Raw genomic sequence first — 15813 nt, forward strand, 5'->3', positions numbered from 1 at the left:
TACTGTTTATTCAAAAAACTCACAATAAACATATTGAAACAGAAAACGGTGGCTACCCTTACCGAAAGTAATGGACACAAACTACTGTATAGTAAATGTGTCATGCAGGCTTGTGTGCGTCGCGCACAATTTGCGTACATCAGGTCATGGATCACCGACCGAGTAGTCTCTGCCCACTTCAGGATCGCTACACCTCAGATCTCCAGGGGTTCTCGACTCTCTCTCGGAAGTTCCAGTAGGTTAGAAGCTCGGAGCGGGTTCACCATAAACAAAAAGTAAGGACACAATGCTTCTCATAGTGAAATTCCACCATTGAAACCCATATTGCTTTTTTATCTTTTATTCGGATCACGTGATTTTTTTGGATATTTTTATGTAATTTGGAATTTTTTCAAATAAAACCTTCAATGCAGCCCCTGAAGGACAAACATTGCTGACCTCAATGCCTTCTAACCAATTTCTGTTCTGATTAAACTTATGTGTAAATACAAGACAGATAAGGGAGAAATAAGACAGCAATGATGAACAGTGGCCCTAAGTTTATTCTTAAGGTCTTAGGAACATCTGCACCCTTGAACCTGGCATTGCTCCCCCTCTCTGTGCCAAAATGATCCTAATGAAGAAATATAGAAAACATTTTCTTCACAAAAATAGCAAAACAGTGCAAAACAGATGACAGTCTCCCACTCCCTACCTCCTGTCCAGACTCCAGAGCCTTTTCATGTGCCGAAAACCATGTCCTTTCACAGGCGCGCTCGAGCGTTCTGCCCCTGCCCACTCTGCTCTCTGCTCATGCTGTATGCGGCTGAGTTCTCGACTCTCTCTCGGAAGTTCCAGTAGGTTAGAAGCTCGGAGCGGGTTCACCATAAACAAAAAGTAAGGACACAATGCCTCTCATAGTGAAATTCCACCATTGAAACCCATATTGCTTTTTTATCTTTTATTAGGATCACGTGATTTTTGGGATATTTTTATGTCATTTGGAATTTTTTGAAATAAAACCTTCAATGGTGGAATTTCACTATGAGAGCTGTCTTTTCAAATTTTTCACTACCAGTTTATTTGGTGATTTTTATCTAGTTTTTGGTTGCATTTTTTTTTTACATCACAGCGCTACATTGTTTGTTATCATTTGTTATTTTGACTTAGTTTGTTTGTATGTTAGCTGCTGTTTTGTGTTACATCACAATTTTTTGTCACTCATTTAGGGAGCGCAGTGTTTCCCCCTCTTTTTGATTTGAACATAAGTGAAAAAAGAGCGAAAATTTTTAAACAAAAACAGTTTTTTTTAGTTTCTATGATAACATTTTGCAAATAAGTCATATATGTATAACACTTTTGAAGGTCCTGGAGCACCAGGACAATAGAATTACCCACAAAATGACCCCATTTTGGAAAGCAAACACCCCAATGTGTATTCTATGAGGCATGGGCTGCAAATAGGTACTCGGATACTCCGACGGGCTGGTGACAGGTACTCGGGTACTCCGACAGGCTGGTGACAGGTACTCGGGTACTCCGACAGGCTGGTGACAGGTACTCGGGTACTCCGACAGGCTGGTGACAGGTACTCGGGTACTCTGACGGGCTGGTGACAGGTACTCGGGTACTCCGACGGGCTGGTGACAGGTACTCGGGTACTCCGACGGGCTGGTGACAGGCATTCGGGTACTCAGATGAACTGTGACAGGTACTCAGATGGGTTGTGACAGGTACTCAGGTACTCGGATACTCAGATGGACTATGACAGGTACTCAGATGGGCTGTGACAGGTACTCGGGTACTCAGATGGGCTGGGACAGGTACTCGGGTACTCAGATGGGCTGGGACAGGTACTCGGGTGGGCTGGGACAGGTACTCAGGTACTCGGGTACTCAGATGGGCTGGGACAGGTACTCGGATACTCAGATGGGCTGACAGGTGCTCAGGTACTCGGATACTCAGATGGGCTGTGACAGGTACTCAGGTACTCGGGTACTCAGATGGACTGTGACAGGTACTCAGATGGGCTGTAACAGGTACTCATGGTACTCAGATGGGCTGTGACAGGTACTCAGGTACTCAGATGGGCTGGGACAGGTACTCGGGTACTCAGATGGGCTGAGACAGGTACTCGGGTACTCAGATGGGCTGAGACAGGTACTCGGGTACTCAGATGGGCTGGGACAGGTACTCGGGTACTCAGATGGGCTGGGACAGGTACTCGGGTGGGCTAGGACAGGTACTCAGGTACTCGGGTACTCAGATGGGCTGGGACAGGTACTCGGATACTCAGATGGGCTGACAGGTGCTCAGGTAGTCGGATACTCAGATGGGCTGTGACAGGTACTCAGGTACTCGGGTACTCATATGGACTGTGACAGGTACTCAGATGGGCTGTGACAGGTACTCAGGTACTCAGATGGGCTGTGACAGGTACTCGGGTACTCAGATGGGCTGGGACAGGTACTCGGGTACTCAGATGGGCTGTGACAGGTACTTGGGTACTCAGATGGGCTGTGACAGGTACTCGGGTACTCAGGTAGTCAGATGGGCTGACAGGTACTCGGGTACTCAGATGGGCTGACAGATACTCAGGTATTCGGGTACACAGATGGGCTGGGACAGGTACTCGGGTACTCAGATGGGCTGACACAGGTACTCAGGTACTCGGGTACTCAGATGGGCTGTGATGGGTGATGACAGGTACTTTGATGGGTGGTGACAGGTCCTCTTTATTGGGGGGGGTGGGGTAATCAGTGTGTGTTGGTGTACACTGAGCGGTAACGAGATGTTACCGCAATCTCCTCCTCACACACGATCAGTGTGTAAGGAGGAGAACCCGGTAACATCTCGTTAGCGCGGTTTGTTTACATTCTGTGACCGGCTGTGATTGGACACAGCCGGTCACGTGGTAAAGAGCCAATTTCATTGGCTCTTTACTGCGATCGGGGTTGGGCTGTGTCAGGGTGACAAGCTGCATCCCCGATCGGCGCTCTGCATGCGCCCTAGACGCGTGCACGAGCCCTATAACGGCACAGTACATGTGACCGGCTGTGATTGGACACGGCCGGTCACATGTATCGAGGGGGGGGGGGTCGATGGAGAGGAAAATCCCACAGATCAGGGATGGGCTGTGTCCGAGGGAGGCCCGCAGGAGCGACCCACTACCGAGGCCGTCTTATGACGTCCACCCAGGATGGGAATTCCCATCTGTGGCCGTCATTTGACTATGGCCCGGTATTGAAGTGGTTAAATACCGTGCAAGATAAAAAGTTGCAACGATCGCCACTGTATTCTCTAGGGTCTTTGCTAAAAAAAACATATATAATGTTTGGGGGTTCTATGTAATTTTCTAGCAAAAAAATTATGAATTTTACATGTAGGAGAGAAATGTCAGAATTGGCCTGGGTGTGAAATGGTTAAGCTACATCCCTATGAAGGTCGGCTGTGGGGATTTCCATTTAAAAGAAAGGCATGCCTTGGCATTGTCAAGAAGATGGCACATGATTGATTTTTTTGTAGACTTTCCCAGGGGCATTAGAGGCATGGAGGAGGAAAAAGGCTGGGTCGTCTGGTATTGGGTGTTCTGGGTATTTTTGGGTGATGCATTTGACCTCTTTCCAAAAGTGTTCTAGTTTGGAGCAAGTCCAAAAAATATGAAGAACGGTGCCCCGTTATTTCTGGCATCTCCATCAATAATCAGAAGTTGGAGGAAAAAATTTGTGGAACCTCACCAGCATTCTATACCATCTAGTTAAAATTTTAAAGTTAGTTTCTTGCACTTTCGTGCAGATAGAGGATTTGTACGTAAATCGGAGGATATGTTGTCGTTGTTGTGTACTGCATGAGTTACCAAAATCCTGTTCCCATTTACAAATGCAGCTTAGGGAATGGGGTCCGAAAGTGTGATGAATAAGTTGTGGTTGTCTGAGAGTCTTTGAGGCATCGCTCCTGAATCTGAGCAGTACTCCTCAAAAATTGTAAGGGGTCTATTAAAGCTGCTCGGGGACGGGAGGGATCTGAAAAAATGAGTGAGTTGAAGAACCTTCCAAAATCCCAAACTGAAGGCACCAGCCGGATTGGCAAAAGCCAAGATTGACGGCAAATTCCCCTCAATCAAGAAGTGAGAGGCCTGCAAAATACAAAATAAAATAAATTAAAAAAATTAAAAAATTAAAAAATATATATTTAAAGCGATCAAAAGTGGTAAGTGCACACACAATAAGTGTCAAAATTTCATATAAATAGTAACATCATTAAATATTGCAGTCCATTCCAAATTGATCACCGCTTATATTGGTGATATAGATATATATAAAAAATAGGCTCCTACAGCATGTGAGTACATTGACATATTTTATACAATAAGTTTGGAGTTAAAACGTTATCACACTACCTAGCCTATTTTTATATATATATATATATATATATATATATATATATATATATATATATATATATATATGATCTGGGGACAACCATATGTAAGCGCCTGAGGATACACAGAGTCCAATAACCTTGAGCCCAATGATGGTTCTACTGCTTGTCTGACCAAACTTAATCGTGCGGTCGTATCCCCCCTGAGGTGAGCACAATCACACAGGGGGGGGGGGGGGGGGGGGGGCACGTGTGAAAAGTCACCAAGAGTTTAATTCTGAAGCACTATCACAGGTCACTGAGGAAATTTCTTTAGAAGCACTATATATATATATATATATATATATATATATATATATTTATGTGTAAAATTTGTTCACATTGATTTATTGCACTGGAATATTTATAACACATATTCTATATTTTTAAATATTATTTTGTATTTGCACCATATGAATTGGAATTGTTTTATAATCATTGTGTTATATTGAAGCAGATTCATTTATGTAGTGGGACACAACATACATTTTTTTTTGCACTTAATCTTCATGGATTGATAGCATGTTTGAATATCTAGTTTGCAGTATTATGTAGAGATATTTACACAGTGAAGCACAATATTTATATATAATTGCTTGACTTAAACACAACATATGGGAGTGTGACTGGTGTCCCCTTGCCTTCCTATTAAAAACTGACCACACTAAGCAGGAGAACACAATGTGGTCAGTTCTCTAGCTGTAATGGAAATGAGGATAGTTTTTTTTATTTTTTTATGCTGAGTTTGAATAATATATACGCAGCAGTGGAAAATTTTACTGAACGCAATATAGGTGAGAAGTATGTTACAATATTTTTGTTGCAGGAGGAGGGTTTAATAACAGTTTAAAGGTATAGGGGAGTTACAAGAGTCTATTATTTACTCCTCACAAATTTATTTGCCAAGAATAGTTATCTTGGTTGATTGTAATGCCCCATACACACGGTCGGACATTCCGACCACAAAATCCGTCTGATTTTTTCTGACGGATTTTGGCCAAAACTTGTCTTACATACACACGGTCGCACAAAGTTGATGGAAAATCCGATCGTTCGGAACAAGATGACGTACAAACCGTACGACGGCAATACGTAGAGGCCAGTAGCCAATAGCTTTTGTCTCCAATTCTTTTCTGAGCATGCATGGCACTTTGTACGTCAGAATTCTCTACACACAATCGGAAAAAGTCTGATCGGATTTTGTTGTTGTAAAATTTTAGATCCTGCTCTCAAACTTTTTCCGTCGGAAATTCCGACAGAAAAAGTCCGATAGAGCCCACACATGATTGGATTTTCCGACAACATAATCCGATCAAACTTTTTCTGTCGGAATTTCCGACCATTTCTATGGGGCATTAGAGATCTATTGATTTCTCCCTAAGTTTGGCCTTGTTGCTCTTTTCTCTTCTACCACTAGGTGGCCGGGTACTTGGTGGTACTAGGTACAAAAAGGGCAATGCAAGGTCAGGTTATGGGTGTATGGGGTATCTCAGTCAATGGACAGGGGTTTTCATGAATCCCCTGGCTTGTTGGGAGGGCCTATATATTCAGGTGGAGTCAGGTGATCTGTGTTCTGTGCCACCTAGACAGCTGTCTGGGTGGACATGTGTTGTATTGCCCGAGCTGCTAGGCCAGAGATTGGGCCTATGCCAGGCACATCTGGCTGCTAGGCTGCGTGAGGGCCTATCCAGAAGCAAGAGAGCAGCGTAGGGTTGGGACTGCAGCTTGCAGTCCAACCAGAAGTGACAGTTCTGCCGACCGGAGAACCTGTTGTGGTTGGAGGTAGAAGGAAAGCTGTCGCCACTAAGGGTCCAAACAACCTATAGCCAGGAACCACAGCGAGTAACTGAAGCAAGTACAAGAGCAGTATTCTCACTAACCGAGGACGATGAAGAATCGAGAAACTTCAGTGGGTATCAAACCAGGGACCCAGCCAGCAGAGGTGAGGCTTGCAGAACAGCCTTGTGTGTCAAGCCAGGGACCGAGCAGGCCAGTGTGGTGAAGCTTGAGAGGTATCTTGAGTGCTAAGCTAGGGACCCAGCAGAGAGGCGGGAGTGACCCTTGAGAGAGATACTACCGTGAAGATTGGAAGATTGGGTTCAGCGACAGTGAATCATCTAGTCTAGTGAGAGTCCGGGAGCTCAGTGGGCTGAAGAAATACAAGGAGTGATTGTAGTGGAAGTGAAAGAAACTGTCAAGCTTTGTGTTAGGAACTTTTAAAGACTGTTGCCATAGGAGACAGCATTCCTGCACATGCAGATGAGGTGTCTTGCTGGATGCCTTTGCCTGCATGGCCGTCCTCCTATTGAAGTCTCGGAGTCTGCCAATTGAACTTGCAACTACCTAAGGATGTCCTGGTCCTAACCCTCTCTCCCCTAAAAGTTTGTTAAGAGAAATAAAATCTCTTTTGCATTCAAGAAGTGTCTGGCACCCAATTACTTTAATCACCTTTGCATGCACCCACTATGCCTCACAACCCAATACATACAGAAGGACGTCAGCTATCTCTGGCCCTAGAGGTTGTCATTAGACCAAAGGAGGCCCAATACCTTGCTAAATATTTATGGGAACATTTTGGTACAAAGTGTTACAACATCTTAGGTTTTTGTTATCTCTGTCCCCATTTGTGATATTTCAACTCCCTTCCTGGTATGGTGACAATGTTCCAGAGAGACAAAAATTGACAGGACATCTCTCCAGAAAGTAAAAAGTAACAAAAAAACTTTTTCCAGTAAAGTAAAGGTGGATTAGACTTACTAAGGGAAGGAAAAGCTTTACTAGGGGGGTCATTTACTAAAGGCAAATCCACTTTGCACTACAAGTGCACTTAGAATTGCAGTCGCTGTAGATCTGAGGGGGACATGCAAGGAAAATAAAAAACATCATTTTAGCTTGCACATGATTGGACGATAAAATCAGCAGAGCTTCCCCTCATTTCAGATCTCCCCCTAGATCTACTTCCAAGTGGATTTGCCTTTAGTAAATGGCCCCCTTGGTGTCTATGGTGCCTCATATGCCCCTTAATTTTTGTGCTTCTGTGTCACAAGTACAGAAAGTAAGTGGAGATCTCCAAATTTGAGATCACCAAAACAGTTTTAGTTCTAGTTGGTTTTCAATAAAACTCTATCAATATGCAATGAAGAGACCCCCTAGGATCTGCGTAAGCTGTTCCGGTCCTGAGGAATATCTACAACTTTTTTTCATAGCCTGTACATATAAAACTTAGACTCTGATGCTGCGTACACGCGATCGGAATTCCGGCCAGAAAAAGACAGATGAGAGCTTTTCGTCGGAAAATGTGACCGTGTGTATGCTCCATCGGAATTTAGCTGTCAGATTCAACTACGAGACGGAAGCTATTGGCTACTGGCTATTGAACTTCCTTTTTCTAGTCCTGTCGTACGTCACCGCGCTCTAAATGATCGGAATTTGGTGTGACCCTGTGTAGGCAAGACAGCTTGAGCGGAATTCCATTGGGAAAACCATCAGAGCTTTTTCCAACGCGAATTACGATCGTGCGTACGCGGCCTTATGCCGCGTACACACAACCAGACTTATGTCCGACAGACTTTCGAAGGAGTTCTGACAGAGTTCCGGCAGAGTTCTGACGGACTTTCCGAATGAGCGGACTTGGCCACACACAATCACACCAAACTCCGACGGATTCGAACGTGATGACGTACGACTCGACTCGAATAAGGAAGTTCATAGCCAGTAGCCAATAGCTGCCCTAGCGTCGGTTTTAGTCCGTCGGAATAGCATACACACGAGCGGATTTCTCGGTAGGAACTGGGTCCGGCAGAGTTCTTGCGGAAAAATTTGAATCATGTTCCATTTCTAAAGTCTGTCAGACTTTTGCGAATCAAAAGTCCGTTGCAGCCCACACACGATCGAATAGTCTGCCGGAATCATTCCGTCAGACTTTGGATGTTGAAAAGTCCGGTCGTGTGTACGGGGCTTTAGGCTGCATTCACACTTCAGCATTTTGAATCGCGAGCAGATTTGCCACGAATATGCCCGCGTTTTGAAAGCGCTGATGTGTGAATAGCAAATTGCGAGACTCTCTTTTGAGATGCCACTCATTTGAATGACACCTCAAATCGCGTTGTCGGTCTGCCGCGATTGTTGCGTGATAATTTGAAGTATGCCACCCAAAAGTAGCTCCTGAACTTTTTTCCGCGACATGCTTCCCACGATGTGTGTTGCTGCGACTGCAGCACAATTTATCGCACGGAGACATGCACCACGATTTGAAAGGATAGGAGTGTCTTTTTGTTTTTTGTGTCTATCTATAAAGACTTTGTGGCTGCTTGATGTTCAGCCTTGATTTCTGAGCACAGAGAAAATAAACTAGACATTCATGTTATGTGATGAGCATTATCTGGTATATGCCGTCGAAAGAAAGAAAGAAACTGGTCAAGCGGTGCTTATGGCTGCAATACTGTCAGAACTGGTTCTATTGCACCTATGTCATTGTGTGCAAAGGTCGCACAGGAACACACACCTCCCAGCCTTCACGGAGATGAGGTATGTGTAGAGTCTACACCTGTTCCACATCTCCATGTTCACAGTGCAGAAGACAGCAGACAGGTGAGAGACGAAACCTTATCACTTTCATTATGGGGGTTCCTTCCTGCTAGCTGCCTGGGGACAACACCACCTCCATTTATCACACCAACAAAATTTACTAAAAGTTTAAATTTACTTGTAAAAATTAATAAATTATTACAGTGCAGAGAATTCATAAGGAATTCGAAAGTTGTAGTATGTTTGCCTTGCTGCATAATGCTGGGAGTTGTAGTTCACAGCTGTTGGAGGGCTTGCGGTTTTTGGATTAGCATTTATAATGGGTACTATACCTCCCCCCATCCTCATAAATGACATTATTTGATTTAGGTGAAAACATTGTATTCACAGCCATGTGAACATACCAGTCTGATGTGTGTGCACCTTTTTCTTTGCCTTCTCTCTCCCCCACTTCTCTTTTCTCTCTCTCCCCTCTCTATCTCAGCTTTCACTTGATATCTTGCTTTTGTTTATTTATCTCTCTCCTTTCTCTTCTTCCTCTTCCCTTTTTCTTTCTTCCTCTCTCATCCTCTCTTGCTCTCTCCCTTTTCTATCCCACGTTTCTACCTTCTCTTTTCTCTCCCTCACGTTTCTACCTGCTCTTTTCTATCCCTCACGTTTCTACCTTCTCTTTTCTCTCCCTCACGTTTCTACCTGCTCTTTTCTATCCCTCACGTTTCTACCTTCTCTTTTCTCTCCCTCACGTTTCTACCTGCTCTTTTCTATCCCTCGCGTGTCTACCTTCTCTTTTCTCTCCCTCACATTTCTACCTGCTCTTTTCTATCCCTCACGTTTCTACCTTCTCTTTTCTCTCCCTCACGTTTCTACCTGCTCTTTTCTATCCCTCGCGTGTCTACCTTCTCTTTTCTCTCCCTCACGTTTCTACCTGCTCTTTTCTCTCCCTCACATTTTTACCTGCTTCTCTCTCTCTCTCTCTCTCTCTCTCTCTCTGGAAGGCTGTCCAGAAGGTTTAGGAGTGTGTATATGGGAATGTTTGACAATTTTTCCACAAGCGCATTTGCGAGCTTAGGCACTGATGTGGACGAGAAGACCTGGCCCGCAGTCTCTGCTCGAAGTCATCCCAAAGGTGTTCTATCGGATTGAGGTCAGGGCTCTGTACAGGCCAGCCAAGTTCCTTCACCCCAAACTCACTCATCCATGTCTTTATGGACCTTGTTTTGTGCACTGGTGCGCAGTCATGTTGGAACAGGAAGGGGCTGTCCTCTGCAAGCCAGGCCTTCTCATCCAACATCAGTGCCTGACCTCACGAATGTGCTTCTGGATGAATGGTCAAACATTCCCATAGACACACTCCTAAACCTTGTGGACAGCCTTTCCAGAAGAGTTGAAGCTGTTATAGCTGCAAAGGGTGGGCCAACTCAATATTGAACCCTACAGACTAAGACTGAAATGCCATCAAAGTTCATGTGTGTGTCCAGGTGTCCCAATACTTTTGACAATAATATATATATATATATATATATATATATATATATCTCAAAAGCATAGTTTCATAAAAAGCACCTGATGGTGTACAACCTTTTTAACCCCTTTACTGCCATTGTATGGATAAATTTGTTGAGTATAGCCTCAAATAGAAACACTTAAACCTAGGCATAAAAAAGTACCATCATCCAAAATGATATAGGGAAACAGGGGGAGGGGTAAGAGAGTGAGGGTAGCTGCTGAGGCTAGCCAAACAAATACTCAGACCCTCAATTTTGGTAGTGGACTATCTCGGTACTGAGAAATACAATTACAATTCCTATGCCTTGTACACACGGTCAGACATTCCGACCACAAAATCCGTCAGATTTTTTTCAGACGGATTCTGTACGAAACTGGTGTTGCATGCACACGGTCGGACAAAGTTGTCGGAAAATCCGATCATTTGGAACGAGGTGACATTCATTGCGTACGACGGGACTATGTTGCGGCTAGTAGCCAATAGCTTTGGTCTCGTAATTTGGTCTGAGCATGCGTGGCACTTTGTCCGTCGGTAATTCTCTACAATTGATCGATCAAAAAAAGTCTGATCAGATTTTTTTGTTGGAAAAAATTTGAAATCCTGCTCTCAAATTTTTTCAGATGGAAAAAGTCCGATAGAGCCCACACACGATTGGATTTTCCAACAATAAAATCCAATCGGAACTTTTTCCGTCAGAATTTCCGAACATGTGTAGAGGGCATTAGATAAAAATCCATTTATTACATATAAAAAGGAAAAAAGGACATACAGAAAATTATATTAAAATGATTGCTTAAACAATTTACAAATACTCAGAGGTTTCCCCTAGAGGTATCTGTTGGTGAAGTGTTCCCCATAGATTAACCAGACCTCAACTAGTTTCATGGTACAAACACCGCTTCGTCAGGAGGAGTAATCTATAAGATAAGTAATCAGAAGAAACACAAGAACATGCAATGAAAATTTATAACAACAACAAAATCAAGTATATAGATACAATTCAGCAAAAACAATGGAAGGTTTTTAGATAATATGTTCTTATCCTCCTGTTCAGACTTAATATGAACTGTTTGTATTAGACCCAAAACCACCAATCAAGTTCAACCTTTCATTGTCGTTCCTGTGCAGTTTTTATTCGTATCTGTTTATTTTATTTAAGAGAGATGGGTCTTTTTATAGGACACAATGGAAAAGACTTTGATTGGCATGATTGCCTTGTAGCGCTGTACCTTGGGTTGAATTGCCACCAGCAACTGATGGCACTGGGATCACAAAAACAGAATCCTCATCCAGTGTGAGAAACTGTGCGGTGACTCCATTGTACCCAAAACTACTAGTCAGTTTTGAGTGGGGCGAGGTCATGCCATGCTGCTGCTGGGAATGAAGCTTGCATTGTTAATGACAATAAGCAATGAGTACACAAGCCACAAGATGAGCGCTCAGAAGGATGTGCTGTTAGGTGGCCTGAAATTGGAAGCGGTTTTGTTGCCATTGTACCTGCTACTGTGTTTGTGTATAGTAACTGAAAACATGTGTGTATCACTGTCTGTTGGCGACGGCCTCAGGAGTCTGAGATTAAAAGTCTTGAGAAACCAGATTGTGCTATGGAAATAGAGAAGTATGTCAGACCTGATAGATTATCATCTGTTTCTGTAACATGTGATCTTGATTTTCATCTGTCTCTTTCTGGCACTGTAGAAGATAATCAGAATCTATCTGGGCCCATTCACACTTAAAGCAATTCGCTGCGGTGTGTTAATGTATGTTACTGCACCTTTTAGGACAGCTCATTGATGGTCTGCCAATGCACCGCAACGAAAGGGGAAAAAAAAAAAAAAGAATGGGCTACCTTAATCGTCACACCTGAGCGGTTTCAGCTCGTAAAACGACAGAAAAGAACGACTGGAAAACACTCAACAAGCAAAATCCTATTCATTTCACTGGCACCTGTTCAAATCTGAGCGTTTTGTCACCTGAAGCAAAACGCCTGAAAAACGCCCTAAACTCAGAAAAGAACATGAGCTTCTTTCAGGCAGATTATAGGCGTTTTTCTGCCTTTTACATTGGTAACCTGAACAAAATTGCCACAAAATCTCAGTAAAAACATGCAACTTTGAAACGCCCAGGTGTGAATGCAGCTTAAAGGGAAAGCTAGCATTTACTGTAGGTGTCAGAGTCTAAAGGAATGGCACCTCTTTAATTATCCTATTTTACCTATTATTATCCAGTTATTTACTTCAGGGTTTATGCTACACAAATGTTTTCTTTTTCAGGGCCCATTTAGACTTTGGCGTCCTGATGCAGTGCGCTAACAGGCATATTTTGACCATTACATGCGATGCATTATGGCAGCTCATACAAATAAATGGGTTGGCAGTGTATCAAAGCGACTCAAAAAAAGGACATACGCCATTTTTGGCAACACAGCGCACTGCAGATCATGGTAATGCATTCCTGTGAGTTGTTGTGCGCTGCAATGCATTGGCATTGAAGTTGCATTGTCTTAGGCTGGATTCAGTGCAGTTTTAGTGCTTTTTGCATTTTTCAGATTTGCGCTACAGTCTATTTAACACGGTTTCCTATGAAACACGTTCTGTAGTACAAATCTGTAAAATGCAAAAAGCACTAAAAATGCATAGGTGTGAATCCAACCTTAGTGAATTGGGATGCTAAAATAGCACTGCAAAGCACTAATGTCAAAAAATAATGCACTAATGTCACGTACATGCAGTCGAACTTTCCATCAGAAAAGGTCAGACGGAATCATTCCATCGGATATTCCGATCGTGTGTGGGCTTTAGTGGACTTTTTCTTTCGAAAATTCTGATGGACCTAGAAATAGAACACGTTTTTAAATCTTTCCAATGGAATCAATTCCTTTTGGGAAATCCGTTCGTCTGTATGCTTTTCCGACGGACCAAAACCGACGCAAGGGCAGCTATTGGCTACTGGCTATTTAACTTTCTTTTTCTAGTCCCGTCGTACATGCTGTACGTCACGACGTTCTAAATGATTGGACGTTGGTTTGATTGTGTGTACGCAAGTCCGTTTCAGCAGAACTCTGTCAGAAACACCATCAGGGTTTACTTCCTCTTTAATGTCTTCCAGTTGGGTTTACATCTACTTTCAAGCAGCTGTGCATCATACAATTATATTTGTTGGGATGTCCATGGACATCACATATGCTTGGGTGATGTTAGCTGTGGATGAGCTAAAAACGAATCAGTCAGGTAATTGTAGGTGGAAGGTCTAATTAATAACATCAATGCAACGGGGAAGATTAGCTGTCCCTGCAGTCTCCAGGTTCCCATGGCGTGTGAAGCTCTGCAGTACCTGTGTGTGACTGGTACACTCTCAACTGTCTCAGCCGCAATTAAACATTATGTGTGTTCACAGGTAGCTATTAACACTGGGGGAAATACAACTTTAAGAGCACAATTGTTACCAGATGCAATTTGTATGTTTGTGTACATAGCACTAAGCAGCTCAGTTAGCTCATATCTGACAGTGTACATGAAGGAACAATTCAAATCACACAAATAACATTCCCAGTGTGTAGCAAACAGAAATAAAAATTGTGATTATAAAGAGTCTTGGCTACATATATTTATTCAGTTTTTTAAAGCAGTTTATGTTACCATCAGAGGAAACCCAACACTCTTTTTTGCCGCAACACAGTAATGCATGTTAACTCATTTGATATGAGTAATGCCGCGTACACACAACCTTTTTTTCCCATCAGAATAACCTCTGATGGGTTTACTTCCTCTTTGTTTCCCTGAAAAGGCAAAGCATAATGGGCTACTATGCGTCGCTGTGGTATTAGATATATTTTACATTTAGTTTCAAATGGTTATTTAACAAAAATCATCCCTGTACAGGTCTTTTTGCAGTGGAACGTTGTTAAAAATTCTTTCCTCCCTAGATGGCTGCAGGGATTTTCTAAGCCTGAAATGCAAATTTCTAATTTTTCCTTCATGCAACCACAACATCGGCACCTTTCACATTTCCGGTTTGTTGTGACCACTGGATTCCTGCAGAAAGAATCTGCATATTCTTGCTGCTGGAATGACTGTTATTCGATCTGCAGCTGACTGCGTCCAGGCTCAGACATCTGTCCCAAACCACAGCTAATCGCTCTGTGCGTGGCTACATGTGATCAGCAGCGGCCGCTGTCGACCCTCCATTAGTTTAAATGGGCTGCTGCTGATTGCATAACCCACTATTTCCAGCAGCAGGAGTCCACAGATTCTTGGTGCAGGAATCCGGTGGCTGCAACAAACTGGCCGTGTAAAAGGGGCCTTATAAGGCACCTGCCCTGCATATAAACTATATTGCCAAAAGTATTGGGATCTCAGTCTTAGTCCATAGGGTTCAATATTAAGTTGATATAAACAAACCCAAAGATAGATCCAAGGAAAAAAAACAAGCTTTATGCCGCGTACACACTATCAGTTTTTCTGCTGAGTTTTTCCTTCAGGTTTTCCAAAACCATGTAGTGCAAGGGCCTGCCTGATTGCATACACATTGAAACTCCTAAGGTTTGACATCATATTATATGGTTTTGGTAAATCTGAAGGAAAAACTCAGCAGAAAAACTGATAGTGTGTATGGGGCTTTACTCACTGGCCAGCCCGCTGACAACCAAATCCACCTATCTAACAGTAGGGATGAGCTCCGGAGTGTTCGCACACTCCATGCAGAGCCCGCCAGGAAGTCGGCGCAGCCCTGCGCTAATCACAGGCAGTGAGACATTTCCCGATCTCTGCAGCCACACATCAGGAAATGTCTCACTGCCTGTGATTAGTGCAGCGCTGTGCCGACTTCCTGGCGGGCTCTGCGTGGAGTGTGCGAACACACCGGAGCTCATCCCTATCTAACAGTATGCATTAAAACGGGGGTTTAGTCTGCACACATTTGCAAAAAATGCTTAAGCCACAGAGCCTCGTCAAGGCACCCTGGTATCTGTGGTCCTAGTTCTAACTTATGAGAGATTCCACAGTGGAAGCACATGCATTCTGATGGATAGGTGGAGGTCAGGTGGACTGAAGGGAACCATCCCTTCTTAAAGGTACAGGAGCACACCGAACATCCAGCAAATCGCACGATGGCTGCAAAGGTGTCAGTGCGCTGCCTGACCAGTATAACAGTAATATTACAACAAAAAGGTGTCCACCACCCCCATTATAACTGGCCTTTGCAGTGAGTAGAATAGGAAGGTTACATATGATATAAACAAACCCAAGGATAGATCCAAGGAAAAAAACAAGCTTAAGGGCCGGTTCACACTGCAGGCGAGGCGAGGCGACTCCGACTTGCCTCGCCGCGACCTGCAGCGGCCTCGGCGGCGACTTGCAAATGACTTCTGTATAGAAGTCAAT

The 15813-nt window shown here is 43.5% G+C and overlaps 1 protein-coding gene and 1 long non-coding RNA gene across 3 annotated transcripts in view; both read left to right on the forward strand.

Annotated features, from left to right (window-relative positions):
- The first annotated feature begins 1899 nt into the window (after positions 1–1899).
- Positions 1900–2726, forward strand: LOC143933264 (uncharacterized). 2 transcript variants are annotated; one of them, XR_013263074.1, is made up of 3 exons: positions 1900–1920; positions 2080–2169; positions 2646–2726. It is a non-coding gene; the product is annotated as an uncharacterized LOC143933264 (long non-coding RNA). The 2 variants fall into 2 exon arrangements; XR_013263075.1 differs by having other exon boundaries at positions 2080–2199; positions 2646–2723.
- A 6124-nt stretch (positions 2727–8850) lies between these two features.
- The window catches only part of TMEM45B (transmembrane protein 45B), a 32133-nt gene continuing 25170 nt past the window's right edge, over positions 8851–15813 (forward strand). Inside the window, exon 1 of the mRNA XM_077457871.1 lies at positions 8851–8988. The gene's annotated coding sequence lies outside the window, so the exon portion shown is untranslated. The remainder of the gene's footprint in view (positions 8989–15813) is intronic.

The sequence above is a fragment of the Lithobates pipiens genome, unplaced genomic scaffold, assembly GCF_037356315.1.
Source record: "Lithobates pipiens isolate NorthernLeopardFrog02 unplaced genomic scaffold, aLitPip1_a1.2 Scaffold_27, whole genome shotgun sequence".
In the NCBI taxonomy this organism is placed as follows: Eukaryota; Metazoa; Chordata; class Amphibia; order Anura; family Ranidae; genus Lithobates; species Lithobates pipiens.